The sequence below is a fragment of the Benincasa hispida genome, chromosome 11 (genome assembly GCF_027475165.1).
Source record: "Benincasa hispida cultivar pf3 chromosome 11, pf3_genome.v1.1, whole genome shotgun sequence".
Classification (NCBI taxonomy): domain Eukaryota; kingdom Viridiplantae; phylum Streptophyta; class Magnoliopsida; order Cucurbitales; family Cucurbitaceae; genus Benincasa; species Benincasa hispida.
The window spans coordinates 57,353,408-57,371,085 of record NC_143488.1 but is presented as its reverse complement, the minus strand read 5'-3'; the positions used below and the strand labels follow the sequence as shown (position 1 = coordinate 57,371,085).

General features: G+C 31.5%; 1 pseudogene; it reads left to right on the top strand.

Moving 5' to 3' along the window:
- Positions 1 to 14,923: 14,923 nt before the first annotated feature.
- LOC150032766 (succinate dehydrogenase assembly factor 1, mitochondrial-like) lies at positions 14,924 to 15,292 on the top strand (annotated as a pseudogene).
- The last annotated feature ends 2,386 nt before the right edge of the window (positions 15,293 to 17,678 follow it).

Sequence of the window (17,678 nt, the reverse complement as noted above, 5' to 3'; positions counted from 1 at the left end):
ATACTAAAACTAAAAATATTAGATTAATAATTTAAGGGTTTTTTTTTTTTTTTTCCCACGATTACAGCCACGGAGGATATCTAGATTTGATGGTACCAACCTCGAGTGAGATATTACATATCAATTATTATTAAATTTTGTACTTAAAAGACATACTCCAATATACCATAACTAGAAATAACAAATATAATAAGAAAAGTAGTTACTGAGGTTTATACCAAAATTCAAGACATTATTTGTATGTTAGAGAGTGATTTTAAAATGGATAAAATCATTTTTTTCATATTTAGAATAATTATGAAATACACTTTTAAACATTCAAAATTAATTATATTTAATTTTACATTTTAATTGCATTTTTCATAGTATCAAAATTTATTTTAAATTATTAAAATATGTTTTAAATTATTTAAAAAATGATTCTTACTATTTTATAATTATTTACAAACATGCTCATATCATTTTCCATTTGTCATACTTTATGGAGAAAAAATCAACCGATTAATATAACTATATGTGTACATGAGAAATTTTATAGTACTAAAGCATTAAGTGATGCGGCTTAGATTCACCATTTTCAAAATTTTATTAAACAACAAATATTTAGAACGTGAGAATTTAAGCCTCTAAGAGATTGTTTGAGACGTTGAGTTTAGATAGAATGTTTGGAGTTCATATAGAATTATTTGGTTTGATTTCATATATCTGTGTTTGGGTGCAAAGTTTAGTTTATATGGCTGGGTATTTGATACATATTTTTGAACTATAAATAATATGTTTTTATGATTACTATTTTTGTTTTGAAACTTTTTTATTCAATAATTATACCTATCTTTGTTTGAATAGAATATGAATTGCATTTTTTAAAAAAAATTATTACTTTTCTTTCTTTCTTTCTTTCTTGGGCAATGAATAACCATCAACTTATTATATTTCTTGTAGAAATATGGTTAAATAAAATGAGAAACTAAAATGAAATCAAAACTTTTGATTATAGTTAATTTTTCTCCATGAATTTCATTATCATCTTCTTCTTATTTCTCTTCCTATTGTTGCTTTATATTTTTACTATGTCATGAATTTTTTTAATTAAAGTTTTTCCATCATCGTAACAGCCAATGGAATATCACCACATTTCTTCAACAATTCTACTTTCATTTCCTCTAAATTTAGAGGATTATCAGATAACAAATCTCTATTTTTCACTAATTTTTGCTAGAAAATGTTCCAAGAAAAATATTCTCATTTTATGGTTTTTTTTTATTTTTAAATATATATTACGTACTTTTCAATTGCATACGTACTTTTCGTCTAAATATTCTTAACATTTATTTGATATGTAAATTCATTACGTATAAATATTGCACTTAATATAGACAATTTTTTTTTTTTTATATATATATATATATATAATCAACAACTCTATAACATACTTTAACAGTCACTAGTCTTATAGTAGTCAGAAGTGGTTGTCGAAGTTAATTATCAAAGATGATTTTTGCTAGAGTTTATAGTCGGAGATGGTTATCGAAGCTTAAAGTTAGTCACGTGAAGGAGTATTGGAGTTCATTGTCGAAGTTTGTCATCGAAGGTGGTTTCGAATCCCCGAGTTGGTCGGGCGAAAGTGGTTGTCGAAGTTGATCATCGAAGATGATTTTCACTAGAGATTATAGTCGGAGGTGACTATCAAAACCCAAAGTTAGTCGCATGAAGGTGGTATTAGAGTTGGTTATCGAAATTTGTTGTCGAAGGTGATTGTTGAAGCCTCGAATTGGTCGTTGGAGTTTCTCGCTCAAAGGTGATCATCGAAGGTGATTTTCATCGGAGTTTATAATCAGAGGTGGTTGTCAGAGCCTACGAAGGTGGTTTGATGGAGTTTGTTGTTGGAGCCCATTGGTCGTCAGGATTGGTAGGTGAAGGTAGTCATCGGAGTGTTGGTTTACAAAAACATCCGATGGAAGAAAACATGATCATCATGTTCATAGGGTTTTAAGAGGATTTCAACACATACCTTTGAAGATCCTCTTCAAACACGAATTTGAGCTACAATCTTCTCCAATTGAAGTCGTGGACCACCATTAGTGTACATTTTTTTGTTGAGACTGTGCGAATGTCCTTACTGATTAGTTAGATGCCCATTAGATTTTGTGTTTCCTTCGGGATTCACCAAAGGTAGTGGGCATACTTAACTACTGTAGGATAGGACTCAGTCTCCTTCTTGTTTCATGTATATATGTACCAAAGGTGGGTATCTAGAGGACATAGATGCCCAGCCTGACTCCAGTAGTGGGGTTTCAGGTAAGGGTAGAGATGCACCAGCGATGGACAAGCGGAATTCGTGATCGAGCCACTGGGACTAGTTTTTACGCTTCTGCATCATGAGATTTAGAGTTTCTTTCATGTTTCTTTAAATGTTTAGTTTTGATGTTTGAAACTTATTAGTAAGAATTGTTTTTCATATTTATTTATTAACCTTTATGATCTATGGGTACCCTATTATTGTTTTTAACATTTGCATTTAATAAAATGGCTTTTGAACTCCCCTTATCTATTTAGCATTTATTTCAACATAAAAAAGTGTCACATGTATGTATATTAGTAACAGCCTAACTTAAGTCCTAGGAGGTCGGGTTGTTACAATTAGAGCTTTCCTACTATTCTCTAGAGTCTTAAATTGAGTTGTGAGACCCAAAACAAGTTTGAACTTAGGGAAATTGGAGGAGAGATTTTTTGGTTTTTCAGTTTGTTGAAGATCAATGACTCTCATGCAAACTGATCACTTAAAGTGATTCAAGCTACTCCTTAAATTTGGTGGTGGAATTATGTGTAAGAAGGTGACTAACCTTCTTGCTTGAAAGTGGGAAAATCCCACATTGGGATTTTTCTCAATTTTTAATCCCTTTTCCTTTTGAAAATTGATTTTCAAAATCAATTTTTTTTCCAATTTTAATTTTTAATTAAAATTGAAGTTTTATTAATTTTACAAAAACCAATACAATAATCAATTTTTCTAATAAAATTATTAATTAATTAATTCTATGAATATAATATTAAATATTAAATTAATTTGTTAGCAGTTCCATTACTATGAATCCCTATTCATGAAATTAATATTTAAATCATATTTATATATTAATCGATTCTCCAATTACGTTTAATTCCAACATTAAACATGTAATTATATCACATATAATTACTAATTCGCTTAATGGATCTTTTAAATTATTGGATTTATTTCTAAAATAAAATAATCATTCATAAATTCAATAACAACTTTATTGAATCAAACTTTTATAATAACTTTATTGAATTTCAGAATAAGTTTGTTGTTTAACAAACCACGAATTTTATGACATAAAACCCAACAAACTCCCACTTGGACTAAAACTCCAGTGGATGTTTACATATATATACAAATATATATACAATGTTTAGTAATGAGAGAATAAATATAAGAAACTAGGGCATTAGATACCCAATACTTCTCCCACTTGCACTAGTTCTATCTATTTCGCAGTCCTAGTCCCACTAGGTGATTCTCAAACATTTTAGCCGAGAGGGTATTTGTAAATGGATCGATAAAGTTGTCTTCAGAGGCAATCTACGTGACAATCACGTCTACTCGGTGTGCATACTCAACTTCTATGGTGGAGTCAGCAATATAACTGTACTTGATACTTCTCCACACTATAGCTCCTCCGTTCAGAGTGAATACTGACCCCGAAGTAGATTTCCTAGAATATAAATCAGTCTAAAAGTCAGAATCAGTGTATCCAGTAAGGATCAGATCCTTAGCACCATACATGAGCATATAGTACCTCGTTCTCCAAAGATACTTAAGGATATTTTTAACGGCAGTCTAATGATCATATCTAGGATTGGATTGATATCTGCTAACAATTCCAACTATATAGCATATGTCTCTCCTTACACTCGAGCTAGCTGTTCAATTGCTGGGCTAGATAGGCTTACAGGGAGGGTCTATCTACTTTGCGTCTACAGACAGACAATCTAAACAAAAGAGTCGACGGAATATTCTAGTCACCCACGGGCTAGCAAAATGACATTCTCCTAACTGAGAGAGTCAAGGGCAGCTCTTATAAGTCAATTTATCCAGTTGAGGCATTCTTGATTGAGAAAAAATGATTCTCTCCAGACAGAAAGAGACTCCTTCCTGTATAGGCCTTGTCTGCGGTTAATCATATAAGGAAGATGGCATCGGGACGAGTAAAAAAAATGACATACATTAAACTCCCTACTACTGATGCATATGGAATTTGTTTCATAACCTCAACCTCTTGAGGTGTCTTAGGACATTGTTCCTTAAACGGATGAATTCCATGCTTGAAAGTCAACATACCTTTCTTGGAATCTTACATTTTATATCGAGACAACATCTTATCTATGTAAGATGCCTGAGACAAGGTTATCGTTCTGTTCTTATGGTTCCGAACAATTCAGATCTCAAGAATATATTGTGTTTCTCCCAAATCCTTCATTGGAATTACATGGCTAGCCATGTCTTAATGTGAGCTAGAAATTCTACTTCATTCTTAATGAGTAGAATAACAACATATAAAACCAAAAATTCTACTTTATCCAAATCACCCATTGCTTGTTTAAAAGTCAATTGATCCTTTAAGCCATCATCAGGGATGACGACCTGAGTTTCAGTTCCCATTTACCGGTCAGGCTGTTGCATAATCCTCCCACTACGTCAAGACATTCTCAACTCTTGAGAGGGATGTGAAGTACCAGTTTCATCAACACTTCTTGTTGAAGGACATGCTCGATCAACAACTCTTGTTGATCTATCTGTAGTTTATTTGATTATCTTACTTAATACTAGCTTACTGTGAGGTTGATGATTTTAAATGTGGTTTTCCTCCAGGAATGTTGCATTTGTTGTCATAAATATTTTATTTTCCTGAGGATCATAAAAGAAACCACCTTTTGTCTCTTTGGGATAGCCTACAAATAGGCATACCTTCGAACGACATTCCCACTTCTTTGATTTTGCACAAACACGTATGTTGGTCATCCCCAAATCCTAAAGTGACGTAAACTACCTTTACGTCCTCTCCATAACTCATAAGGTATTTCTGAAACACTTTTCGAGGGAATCATGTTTAATATATACCCTGCAGTCCTTACTGCGTGACCTCAAAAAGAACTTAGCAACTGAGCATAACTCATCATAGAACGAACCATGTCCAACATGGTTCTATTTCTCCTTTCTGCAACACCATTTTGTTGAGGTGTGTCAGGTGCTATGAGTTTGACTAAATTCCATGTTCTATCAAATAGTATTGGAATTTTAAGTCCATGTACTCACCACCTCGATCTTATAGAAGTGTTTTAATCTTTTTACCTAATTGGTTCTCAACCTCTGCCTTATATTCCTTAAACTTTTCAAGTGTATTGAACTTACAATGCATTAGGTAAATGTAGCCATACCTTAAATAATCATGGATGAAACTGATGATATATTCATACCCTCTCTCGCTTTAACATTCATCAGACCACAAAAGTTTGAATATACTAGCTCTAAGGGTTATTTGACTCTAAGACCTTTCCAGTAAAAGATCTTTTGGTCATCTTACCCTCAAGACAAGATTCACATGGTGGTAAAGAGCTATCTTTTAACTGGTTTAGAAGTCAACTCTTAACTAATCACCCAATCATATTGAGATTAATGTGACCTAGTCTTAGGTGCCAAAGATAGGCATTTGGAGAAATTTTTTGTTTCTTATTTTGAGTTTCAGCTGTTTTAAACATCTCTATATTTAAAACAACTTTAACCTCAGTTGGTTTTAACACGTATAAGTTATTCTCTAGATTTGCAGAACAAACTATATTACCTTTTGAGATAATGAACATTTCATTATATTCAAAAGAAACTTTGTAATTTTGTTATAGCAAACATGAGATAGAAATTAAATTCATTTTCATAGAAGGAATGTAATAAGCATTTTCAAGTAAAATGTGTCTATCTCCAATAAATAACTTTATATCTCTCATTGTTTTGACTGAAACAATCTCCCCAGTCCCCACCTTAAAGGTTACTTCATCTTTTGTAAGTTGTCTTCAGGAATTTGTTTCCTGAGAGAAAGTACATATGTGATTAGTGGCATTTGAATCTATTATCCAGGTCTTTTTATTGTTTTTCAGTAAACATGTTTCGATGACTAGTAAATCACATTTACTTTGTCGTTCGAATTTTGCATTCTCATCTATACTGTTCAAAACTTTAGATGAGTTGGGAGATAGATGACAATCCTCTGTTAAAACTTGTTTTCAATCATCATTTGCTAGTAATTTGCATGTTGAATTGTTATTTCCGTTAATTGAAGCGTAAGTGAGTATTTTAGAAGAATTCAACATGCTGAAATTTTAAACATATTCTTATTAGTGAATTGCTTCTAAACCCAATCAAATTTTAGCAAAGTAATAATGTACCCAAGTTTCATTATTTTATTTGCAAAGATATAATAATGAGTCAGAATAAGTGCTACCAAGGGCAGTCAAATACTCATTCACTAAAGCAAGACATTCTTGACTAAATACTATCTCCAGAATAACTCTTATTCCTATAGTCATTTAGCTACCGTTTTCGGTCAGAAACTATTAACACTTAGTAATTCTATAACTGTAACCCTCCATTTTCAGACTTCAGAGGTCAGCCCCAACGATGCTACCGAATTAGAGAGTCAAGGTTGGGAATAGATCTAAGAAATCCTATCCATTTCTGATATTTAAGTTGTTTCGAATCCTATGTTACAATCTTCTGAGGGGATAGCCATCGTTAAACGACTAGCAAGGGCCGCTTAAAGCTAACCAGTAGATATGTTCAATTTTCCCACGGGGACGAGGATTCCCCGATTAGGTGGGAAATGATGAGGGAGTGGGAGAAAAAAAGTCCCCGTGAACTAAACGAAGACGGGACGGGGAATGCATTCCTCGTCCCCGTTCCCCGTCCCCGCCCGATTAACTTTTACATATTTATTTAGTATAGTTATCTAATGTTATGTTATTATTATTATTATATAAATATTACATTTAAATTTCAAATTTGATTATTTATTGGGAAAGATAATGAATATGTTTAAACATAATGTTTAAATTTAGATTATATATGTGAATAATTTGATTTATATTTATTTATTTCTACTAAAAAATTAATTAGCTTTTTTAGGCCAAAATTTGAGTAATTTATCATTAAATTTAAATTTTCATATAAAACTAATCACAATAAACAATTTAGTGATAAAGTTATTTATTTAATTAAAATGTGCTTACATTAATGATTTAAATTATTGGCTTTTTACCAAAAAAAAAAATAATGGGGAAAAATTCCCCGCAGGGAACCCAATCCCCGTGAATTTCCCGCGGGGAATCCCCGCCTCGATCCCTATGGAGAATTTCATGGAGATGGAGAATGAAATGTGGAGTGGGGACGGGGATGGGGAATAGCATCCCTAGCCCCGTCTCGCCCCGTGGACATCTCTACTAACCAACAAACGCAACATAAGAATCTCATGTGCAAACCAATGGAAGAGATCGCAGTATGTGTTGATACATATCTTTCACCCACTTTCTATAAACTACATCCCCTATTCTCCTTGATATTAACCTATACAAACACTTTTCGAATAGAGGTCACTCCCAGGGTGACACGCAGCGTCGTATGAATCTCACGATGTGAACTTTCTAGGGATATGAGAGTTGAATATATTGTATACTTGATTTTACATCGAACAACTTCCCCTCATTCATCTTGATATTAACTCATGCAAACACTTTTCGAATGGAAGTCACTCCCAGGGTGACACGAAGTGTTGCATGAATCTCATGGTGTGAACCTCTTAGGACGTGAGAATCAAAATCAAAACATCACTTTTGATTTTACTGTGAACAACTTCTCCTATTCACCATAATCTCAATTTTTGTAAACACTTTCCGAATGGAGGTCACTCGTAGGGTGACACGAAGTGAAACATGAATCTCGATGGTGAACTCTTAGGGACGCGAGAGCTAAAAACAACATATCGTATATGTTATTAATCTCTCGCTGAAGCATTCTAATAACATATTATATATGTTATTAAATACCCACTGAAGTGTTCTAATAACACATCATATATGCTATTAAACTCCCACTGAAGTGTTCTAACATTTTTTTAGGTATACTTTTACTCAAGTTTGTTCTGGCTAATTAAACAACCTAAGTCTAGGTGTTTATCCAAGTATAACATTTATATTTGGATTTAACCTACGATGTCTAGGTAATAAACCAATTTTAGAATCTCCACTGCTCACGTATTACTCATAAAACTAGATAACAACACTAAATTATTCAACCATAATCCCCAGGTAAGAGGTGTTACGTAAACCGTTAACTTAAATACTTCCAACTTTAGACAAGATTATATACCGGTTGAGTTTGTAACCCAGGTTTTATAAGATAACGACCTATTTTAACTATTAAAACAAGTGGTTAACCTACGTGAGTATGCAACTTATCTTTGTTATGGATTTTAAATGTCTAACCTAATTTTATAACAACTTATAAAACTTTAAGATATGGTATGCGTCCATAACATACATTGGATACATGATTTAATATCACACGTATATTAAAATATCTGAAACCCTAAACATGCATACTAAATATTACAACACTTTAAAACATACTTTCAATGCATGTAACATGCTCCCTGTGGTGGGATTTTAAATTTATATGGCATACTATATGCACATACAAGATTTATTTAATTATAACATATATCAAATGCATAAATAATTAAACACAAACTGATATGGTTTGGTTTTGACATTCTCAAGCAAACAAAGGTCTAATTATTACAATAATAAACAAAACTTGCACCAAAACACTTTTGGACCACTCAAACCACCTTGAACTAGACCCGAACCTCTCGAACTGGACCTTTAATTCTCAAAATTTGCTGAACCGGGTAAAAAAAAAACATCGACTATCATTGAGCATTGAGTACCACGGAGTACCGAGTAATCGAGTAATCAAGTACCATCGAGTAAATGCCATCGAGTACCAAGTATGCCATCAAGCATCGAGCATCGAGGATGACATCAAGCACAAGCATCAAGTATGCCATTGAGCATCGAGTATGCCATCGAGCATGAGCATCAAGTATGCCATCAAGCATCGAGTATGCCATTGAGCATCGAGTATGACGTCGTGCATCGAGTATGCCATCGAGCATGAGCATCAAGTATGCCATCGAGCATCGAGTATGCCATCAAGCATGAGCATCAAGTATGCCATCGAGCATCGAGTATGACGCCATACATCGAGTATGCCATCGAGCTGTTGGATCGATATGGCAACCCTGGAGAGGGGGTGAATAGGGTTTAATTAAACTTTTTTTTAAATTAACCCAATTAAACTAATTAATACAATTTTTATAAATAATAAGAAAAATTCAATTTATGTAACAAAAAAGATGACAAAAATGTGATAATTTAATTATATCAAATTTTAGCAAATAAATAAGAACAAACTAAAAATACAATAAATTGCTTAAATTAATTGCAAAAATGAAAAGGAAAGAGTTAAAGAAGAAGACACCGTAATTTTTATATTGGTTCAGTCAAACTCGACGTACTCCACTCCCCAAGTGTCTCTTGGGAATTTGAATAAAATCTTTCCGACTCTTTCCACAGATTAGAGCCCAATCGTTATACCACTGCTCTTTTTACGGGTTTAAGAGCAAATTCGATCCTTTCCACGGTTTAGAATCAAACCCTTACAAATGTTATAATTTTTGAAGAGCACAATACAACTCACACTAGAGTGTATTTACAAGTTTAAGCACTCAAAAAATTTATCCTCACAATACAATAACACTATCTCAAGAATAAGATGAAACAAAAATTGGGAACTTAGAGAGAGCAATAATGAAACTTTTGAGTTTTGGAGGATTATGAAATGTAAAATTTGTTAGTTTAAAATTTAGAGAGAAAGATAGTTTATATAAAGTTGGAAAATTTTTTAGAAACTACAATTAATTTGGACCATTGAATTTTGGAAAAGAAAAATCAATGGTGGAGATTTTAAACTAAACTAGTCGTTAGATGCAGACAAAATATAATATTAAATTCATTTTCTTTTGAAATTTATTTTATTTTTGAAATTAATCCAAAAAATAAGAAAACATACCATGTGTAAAAAACTAGTCGTTAGACACAAACATAAAATAATATTAAATTCATTCTTTTTAAATTCAATCCAAAAATAAAAAACATACCATGTGTAAAAAACTAGCCGTTAGACACAAATATAAAATAATATTAAATTTATTTTCCTTTTAAATTTCTTTTAAATTTCAATTTTTTTTTAATTTTAAATCAATCAAAAAATCAAAAGTCCATCATATTTAATCTCTTAATGATCCACGGTCTGGTTATGCCACGTTATCCACCACGGTATTTTCTCTATAGACTTTGTTTCGGTCATATCATCTTCATTTTAGCTCTGATTTGAGTGATTCAAGAGGTATTGGAATCGTTGTTTCGAGCTCTACGCTATGAACAAATTAAAATACTAAGATTTTCAGTAATTAAAATTTTATTTTGTTATCATCAAAACATTGATTAGGTAATTAATTAATTTGAGATTAAGGGTAAAAAAGCCAACACGAGCATGAGCATCAATTATGCTATCGAGTATCGAGTATGACATTGTGCATCGAGCATCAAGTATGGAATTGTGCATCGAGTATGGGGCAGTGGTTGAAAAAACTCGTTTCTGCTGCTCGATCTTGTTCACCTCTTTCTTCAACTACAACCTAATTTCAACTTTAATGAGTCCATCGAATTACAGACACTTAATCACACATTAAAACCCATCAATCAAGAACCAGTTACAAGAATTACAACATAGTTGAAGATAATTCAATGCCAAAACTCAGAAAAACCATATCAGTTCACCATTTTCATACAGCTTATGAAAAACACCCACCAAGCCAAAATTAACTCGAATTAAATGCTTAAATGATGCGCTGATACCAATTGTTATTTAATAGAAACATGCAGCAAAGAAAACAGGATCATTAAACATTCTAATTCCTTAATTTTGATATCAAAATAAGCATGTTCATAGGGTATTAAGAGAGTTTCAACACGAACCTTTGAAGATCCTCTTCAAACATGAATTTGAGCTGCAACCTTCTCCTATTGAAGTCGTGGACCACCACTAGAGCTTCTTTACTATTCTCTAGGAGCCCTAGATTGAGTTGTGGGACTTAAAATAAGCTTGAACTTAGGGAAATTGGAGGAGGGGTTTTCTGGTTTTTCAGCTTGTTGAAGAACAACTTCAACTTTTAAAAACTCATCAATTCAGCAAATTGCATGTCCTTTTTCATTCAATCAAAAGTGGTTTTATTACACGACTCTCATGCAAACTGATCACTTGAAGTGGTTCTAGCTACTCCTTGAATTTGGCGGTGGAATTATGTGTAAGAAGGTGACTAACCTTCTTGCTTAAAAGTGGGAAAATCCCACATTGATTTTTCTCAATTTTCAATTTCCCCTTTGATTTTGAAAATTGATTTTCAAAATCAAAACTTTTTTCAATTTTAATTCTTTAATTAAAATTGAAAATTTATTAATTTTACAAAAATTGAAAATTTATTAATTTTACAAAAATTGAAAAATGATTAATTTTACAAAAATTAATTCAATAATCAAATTTTCTAATAAAATTAATAATTAATAATTAATTAAACAATTTGATTAATTCTATTAATTTAGCATCAAATATTAAATTAATTTGTCACCAATTCCATTACCATAAATCTCTATTCATGAAATTAATATTTAAATCATATTTATATATTAACTGATTTTCCAATTACGTTTAATTCCAACATTAAATGTATAATTATATCACATAAAATTACTAATTCTCTTGATTCGAAGATGAATGTTTCAAATCAACTTATCACGCTATTCTAAGGTTAATTCCACTTGTGAGCTGATAGAAGGGCCTAATGGACCTATAAATTATGGGCTCCAACCATTCGAGATTAATTAGCTAAACTATTTACACTGAATTAACCCCCATTTGTTAACTACCGAGTTACTCCACTAAAGCCCAGTAGTTGCACTCCAATTATAGTAAATATATTGTGTCCATGCGATATAACCATGATTAGTAAGTTAACCCTTCACAGGTTGTTCGTAAGAATGGCTAGGTCAAAAGGTTGTTTTACCCCCGAGATTATCTCTTGTTCTTTAAGTCTCATTGATCCTCTAATGAACAATTTGTTTGTGATCCAATCAATAAATAGAATCCCTCTCGGGCCATGAGAGGGTGGGGTCCTTTGTTCAAGACCCAAAGTCAGCACTTAAGGGAACAACCTCTCTACTATCCCTAAAAGCGAGTAGGAGTGAATTTCATCTTGCACCTTATGTCCCCAGCTATCTACCTGGTCTTACCCCTAAAATGGGAAGTTTATTGAGCCAGTCTGTTGAGTCAACCCTCACCTATGCAAATCTAAGGATAATTCTAAATAAATAGGAGTTCATAGTTAACTTAGGATTAAGGTTAAGTTACCTATGTCATCGTTATGAAATAGTCAGTCTTAAACAGTAAACAACGTTATAAAGTAAGAATGACTTATTTCTTGGTTCGATCTTATGCAAACTCATTGCATAGGATGCCCCCACTTCTCATGTCGCCACATGAACGAATCAAGATCACTTCATTTGTAGCACTTTACAACTTCTTGTAACAACTATAAAGTGGGTCACATCCGATAGTGTTACAAGAATAAGACATCCAACCTTATTCGTATACTATAAATCATTTTGACTATTTATTCGAACCTGATCCACTCTTATGTCTCTACATAAAGTTCAAGTACTCATATAATAGTCATGGATCTTTTAGTTTATTGGATTTATTTCTAAAATGAAATAAACAATTCATAAATTCAATAACAACTTTATTGAATCAAACTTTAATAATAACTTTAATGAATTTCATAATAAGTTTATTATTTTACAAACCACCAGTTTTAGGAAGTAAAACCCAACACGGAGTTGGGTCATTGGAGGTGGTTGTCGAAGTTGGTCGCGCGAAGGTTGTCAGAGCTTGGAGTTGGTTGTCGGAGTTCGGAGTTGGTCGCTGAAGTTGTCATTAGAGGTGGTTATCGGAGCCCAAAGTTACTTCTCCGAGTGTGACAGTGGCTGATGGGTGGAGCCATTAAAAACATGGGAAGAAGGGAGAGCTGAGATGAGTTGGGGTGAGTTGGTAAAATATACTAACTCAACTCCACCAACATTTAAAGTTGGTGGGCCAAACAATGAGTTGAGATATTATACTAACTCAACTCAACTCATATTGGTGAGCCAAACACACCTAAGTAACTCAACCTGGTCGAGTATATGTATCATAAACTAGTTGACGAGCCTTTAAGTTAGACCGACATTTTGCTAATTATTTCTTAAATTTGGCAATTACTGTGTTGGGTCGTGTTAATGGGCTTATAAAGTTCAATCCAACTTGGCCAAGATAAAGCCCAGCTATAAACAATATCCATTTGACAAATTCTTTTGGAAGTACTGATAATAATAAATGAGAATTTGGTAAACGCCAACGAACGTTGAAAAATCTATCTTCAGATATTTGTACCCTTTAATTGTTCTTTTGTTCACATATTCTGCTTAAAAAAACGAATACAAAGAAATCACCCACTCAAACGGAAAATATATAAATGATAAATAATAATAATAATAATAATAATAAAGTTTTAAAAAAAAACTAAAAAGAAAATAATAAAGTTAAAATGAATTTTTTTACGAAAAAACAAAAAGAATCACATATAAATATTTTTTATTATAGTAATTTCACATGTACGGTACTAGTAAATGATAAGTTTGAATATTGTTTTTCTTCTATAACAATACTTTAAAATTCATCATTTCCTGTTAGCCTAGAAAGTAATGCAATAGGATTAAAAAATCTCCTCTCTCTATATCATTTATGGGGAGGGGAATCTCTTCTTTTTCTTATTTCATTCTATAATATTTAGGTGTCAAATAGATTTTTAGAATATTAAATTTTAAATAATTGGCCACCATGAATTAAATCTGTCCCATATTAACTTTTTATCAAACACAATGTCCTTTATTTAATCCTAAGAAAATCCATGATCGTTTGTCTCTAAGGTTTGATGTTGTTGCAAATTAGTTTCTAAGTTTCAAAATTGAACGATATAGTCCCTGACATTTCGAGCATGCTTCTTAGGACAAAAATAGAGCATTTCCTAAAGAAAAATTTTCACAGATAAAAAAAAATCAAACTATTTACAAAAATAGCAAAAAAAAAAAAAAAAAAAAAAAATACTGATAGACTTCTATCAACGTCTATCATTGATAAACTTATATCAATTTTTATCACTATAGTATCAATGATACAATTCTATCCGTTTCTATCACTAACAAACAATAATAAACTTCTATCAGTCTCTATTAATGATAGACTTCTATTAGCGTCTATTAGTGATAGACTTATATCAATGCTAGACTTTTATTGGTGATAAACTTGTATCAGTTTCTATCACTCATAGACATTGATAAACTTCTATCAGTATCTATTAGTGATAGACTTGTATCAATGATATACTTCTATCAGTGATAGAAACTGATAGACACTGATAGTCTTCTATTAGCGTCTATCAGTGAGAGACTTGTACAATTTTCTATCACTGATAGACGTTGATAGACTTCTATCAACGTCTATCTATGATAGACATTGACAACTATCTAAAAGCAACAAAATTCAATAAAAAAAAAAAAAAAACAAAATAAACCCTAGCAGCTTCTCCACACCATTTCTAATCTTTTTTTTCTCTTGATCTTCACCTTTGCCATTCTAATTTGAAATCTTCCCAAATTTGACCTAATGATTTCAAATCCAATAGTTTCAGACAAGGGATCAAGAAGGTAATGATAGATGAGAGTAGTATCAGAGAGGAAGTTACAACGGCGAAGCTCTCAGGGTTGCAAAAGCAAGTGCTCAGTCTATACAGAACATTCTCCGAGCAGCTCTTTCCAAATCTGCTGAAGATCAATGGCAAATCGAATCCATTGTTACCCGTCAAGTTTCTTCGAAACGCCAAGCAAATCGATCGTAAAAAATTTCATTCACATCGAGTACCTTCTTCGTCGAGGTAATAAACAGTTGGATCAACTTAAAAGCCTTGCCACTATTCAATTGTCTACGCTCAATCTCAATTTCGAGCCTTAAAATTGTATATACATTTCTTCGGTTCTTGGTTATTTTTGTTATCTATTGTAATTGATTAATTTTGAACCCTAGAAAATAAACTGTGGTTGATTTACTTTCATTCCTCTTGAATTTCTGATTCGCAATTTCATTGTGAATCATGATCTCAATGAATCACTATTTTGATTTATTCGATGCCGACATTTGTCTTCCATGATCTTACTTTTCAGTGTCGACGAATTCTGCAGAACAATTAGAATTGATAGCAAAATGCTTCAAATATGTAAAAATATGGATAATGGATTTTCTTCGTTTGGGAAGAAGATGAAATTTTGATCATGAAGAAATGTTCACCACTCAGAGGAGGAGTTATATATATGTACACATGGAGAAGGGAGGAAATTTTTGCTATTTCAATATATGTACATATAGTTATTTACACATGTATGTATGTATGTACACACTCAACAATGTTATAAGCTTACATTAATCAGGTGGAATATTAAAAAGTCAATCCTTCACAAATCTCAAGAGTCATATAGCTGAAGTGAGGTGACTAAGGAGTGAGAAATGAATTATATTGTATATAATATTTAATTTACCTAATTTTTAGAATAAATAAAATGCTAATACATGTAAATTTACATAAATTCGAAATCTTTAACTTGCGCCGCGATTAATAAAATTTATGCAGGAATGGAATGAGCAAATTAAATATTTCAATGATACTATTAAGTTAAAAGATGAATTTTGTTTAGAGTTTCAAATTATGTATGCCATAACTTAAAAGAGACTCTACGTTAAATGGTTAAGGTATATATACCTTTGACCAATATGCTAGAGGTAGGAATCTTCACATCTCAATTTTTAAATAAATAAATAAATAAATATATATATATATATATATAACATTTATTTTAGTTTGATTCTGTAAATTGAATTAGATAGGTGTAATTAGCCAAGGTGGATCTTTTTTCACCTAAATTTGAATTTGAATATTAAATATTATAATTTTTTAATTAGTATTTTTTTTTAAAATTATTTTTCATCCGTCTTTCAATCCATTTTTAAATCCACCGAGTATGAATTTGAACATTTGGGGTGTGTTTGGCGGAAAGACCATCCTAAGATTATAATAACCCTTTTTGCTATAACAAATACTATTTTTTAATCCCCAATTAGTTACTGTCGATACTATTTCAAAACCTCAATTTGTTACCACTTTTATTATTTTATATTTATCATTTTTTTATTCTTTGTTACAGTTTTTACTATTTTCTTCAATAGTTTACACTTCAAACACATATTATTATAACCCAAACTAAAATAATTTAATTTCCGAACATAAATTAAATAACCCAATTATAACAATCTATGACTATAATAATCAATTCTTTGCGTCAAATGCACCTTGATGTCTTAGCACAAAATGTATCATATTTTAAACGATTTAAACTTTTACTCCAGAATAATCCATCATTTTCCCATTTACTTTCTGACCAAACCATTCCTCGATATTATAGATTATTGTTTGTTTAAATTGGGTCTAATTTCCCAACTTGATCGAGTTGATACACAAGAACACGGCCAATGCAAGTTGATATATAAAATAACATCCATACGTGAATCTTATTCTCTTATAAATGTTTCACAGGTCAATATTATAACATTCTTTGAAAGAAAGATTAATAAAACATTAAATTGAACAAGTTGTGGCTTAATGAGCTTTTGTAAATTGCTATATATAATCCATGCAAATAAAAGACTCAATGTGAAGAAGAACCAAAATTTAAAGCTTCCAAAAGTGAAGTAGAATAATGGCCATACAAAGTTGTGTGATAATTCCTAACCAAAGTTTCCGTGGTTGGACCTCAATTTTGTATGCATTACACTGTCGAACTTGTCATGGTCATGACAAAAGTTATAGAAGTATAACCGATGGTAATCTAATTTCAAAAAGTTAAAGTTGTTTTTCTTAGCATCTACGATCAGATCGTGGAATGCTATCGAAAAGATCTCATCGTCACTCTCTATCAAAAGGTTTGAGGTTTTTCTTTTTCATTATCGTGTGACAAAATTTAGGTTAAAAACACTTTCACAATTATAACAATTTAGTTCATATATTTTTAATGGATAACTATTTAGTAAAATCAATTGACAATGAGAAATGAGTAACAAGATCATGAGGTCTCCTTCATCTTTTATTGATGATTCCGAATCCTTTTATTCTTTAATTGAATACCTACTTGAACTTCATAAGCTTTAAAATTATATTAGATATAAACATGATGTTTTATCTCAAAATCAATAATTTCTCAAAGGAGTAACTCATGTACTTATAAAGATTATCAAGTCTCTTTATATTCTTTTAAATTTAAGATCTTTACAACTTTCATCTCTAATTTTT